The sequence below is a fragment of the Aplysia californica genome, unplaced genomic scaffold (genome assembly GCF_000002075.1).
Source record: "Aplysia californica isolate F4 #8 unplaced genomic scaffold, AplCal3.0 scaffold00664, whole genome shotgun sequence".
NCBI lineage: Eukaryota > Metazoa > Mollusca > Gastropoda > Aplysiida > Aplysiidae > Aplysia > Aplysia californica.
The window spans coordinates 391787-394187 of NW_004797934.1; the positions used below are offsets into that span (position 1 = coordinate 391787).

The 2401-nt window shown below is 39.8% G+C and overlaps 1 protein-coding gene across 3 annotated transcripts in view; it reads right to left on the reverse strand.

Annotated features, from left to right (window-relative positions):
• The window catches only part of LOC118478553, a 27736-nt gene that overhangs the window by 2426 nt on the left and 22909 nt on the right, over positions 1-2401 (reverse strand). Inside the window, exon 1 of one of the 3 annotated variants that reach the window (XR_004859121.1) lies at positions 1855-2050. The exons of the other annotated variants lie outside the window; for them this stretch is intronic. The gene's annotated coding sequence lies outside the window, so the exon portion shown is untranslated. Of the gene's footprint in view, positions 1-1854; positions 2051-2401 lie in introns of those variants that run through there. 3 annotated transcript variants of the gene reach the window in all.

Here is a 2401-nt window from a genome sequence, read left to right on the forward strand (position 1 = left end):
CGCATCGCGTGATAGGCCAGTGTAAGCCTAGTTTAAATTATCAAGGCCTACCATGCCTCTCACTTCTCCGATACGGGGATGGAGAGGTCACAGCAATGTGATGGATGGAGCAAATGTGTGACGTGCGCAAGCAGACGGAATGCACCACAGGGTGGGGTTGGGGAAAACACAGCGGGCGAGTTAGCCCAGAGCCCTTTCTTTCTGATCGTCAACGCCAAGCTGTCAGTCCACATCGCTAGATCTAGCGCTAGAGAAAGAAACCTGATTCGATTTTTGATCAAGTAAGACCTAGAGGTCATGTTGAAACAAAATCATCATCAGAGGAGATAGCAAAAAGAAATAAACTTCCTCTCATCAAACATCAAACTCATAGATTAGGCCTACTTTATAGTTTCCCTTGAATTTATTACTGGATCCCTTATAGCGAGAATCCTGCTATTACGGACATTTTGCTCCGGTCCCCTCCCTCTCGTTATAACAGGATTCCACTGTATTAAGTTTCAAGTAATGATCCATTAAAAACAAATCTCTGACTGGCCTTGGCTGTCACACACAGCATAAAAAGACAGGAATGTGTGAACACCTGGTCAACCTAATGTTTACCTTACTCCTGGATTTAGCACTTCTTTAGTCTAATGTATTTCTAAGGAAAAAGTGGCACTGAGCGAGTACAAAAGCTCAAGGCAAAGGATGCTAATGTTAGACATCTGCAAGTGACATAGTGTCATAGACTGTCCGGGTCTGGTAGTTTTTCTACTTTTACACAACGGGAAGGTAGGCAGTGAGTTGGGATAGTCGAAATTTGTAAAAATTGGAATCAGGGGTAGGCCTATTATGACCATATTTTCATAAAACTGAATAAAAATCATGACAATTCCGCCAAAATTCGTAATGATGGGTAGCCCTGGGTGATGACAGACTACAGGCTTCCCTCACCAGCAGGTGGTCAACTTGGGTAAACAGAAGTGGGTGGAATTTACCTAACATGTTTGGACATTGGAGGGACAAACAAAAGTGACAGGTACAGGATTATGAAGGCTTGTCCACAGTGTGAGGGGCCACAACATAATTTTTGATAAAGTATCAAGCGATGAGAGATTTGGGCGGCCGTCTCAGACAGGTCATTTTGTTAGTTCCTTGGTAAAATAAGGCCGCCGCGGCGGACAGATGCCTGTTCTACACAGTGAAATTATATATATATCGAACAAATGGAAGGTGAGAAGAGAAAAGTGGCTGTTTGTACAGGTGGCTGTATTATACAGTGGCTGTCATGGCAGGTTCGACTGTACTTGATTTTAGAAAAACTCAAAACAAGATGAAACCCAAACCGGTTCCCAGTTTTATCGCTATTCAGCTGTTATTTATGACAAAGGTCAAGTTACTTTTAATTAGCCATCTCAATTCAGCCAAACTTATAGGGTGATGATAGATCTCTACAAAATACACAGCACTATAACTATAACACTATCGGCTTAACCCCTTTTGTTGTTAAAAAAGAACAACACCAGGTCTATAATTTGGTAAAACAATCTATCAAATGCAACTGAAACACAACAAAACTTTCCAGGCACGGTAGCTTACTGCCCTGTATTCTGTAAGATAGGAAACCTCTCTTTGTTTTGGTTGTTTTTTAATAAGAGTTTTACGGCACTTACACCACATATATAGGCCTTGGTGCTGAAGATTAGAGATGTTACAAAAGAGTAGCAAACACAAAAAAAGGAGGAGAGATCAGGATGCGATAGATGTTTGAAAGGAAAAGCAAACCATACCAGAACATCCCTGAATGAGTAGGCCTATTATAGATCTGTCATATCATGTTAAAGCACATCATAAAATATTTCCTATGCTTACCTTCTGACTTAGAATCCCAAGTTGGATCATTATCTTTAGCTTGAAATGTTGCAAATTTCCAACCTAAAACTCCGATTAGGTTCCAGCCAAGAAAAAGGAGAATGTAAGGCCTGTACCTTTGGAGGGTTGTCTGCTTCGATGGATCATTGAACCTGTATTTCTTCATCCTCTCTCTGCATTGAGCTCTGATGGAAAGAAATATATGAAAAGAGACAGTTAGTTTTCAAGATAATAGAGATACATCTGAAATGATACGACATTAATCTAACAAATCCTTTAGCTAGTTACCATCTTTATTCTTTCAAGTTTCAACAGACACCAGATCATACAAAAATAAATTGACCACAAAATAAACAAAAGAGGAGGGATGCATACAAACTGAAAGTATATTCCAGTTCTGGTCCTGGTGTTCATTATAATTCTTCAATCTTAAAAAGACAATTTGCTGTTGAAGGGGGTAATTAAGTAGTATCCACTTAAGATCCCACTGCTTATAATCCGAGTTCACTTAAGATCCCACTGTTTTCAGGAAACATAATTTTTACTT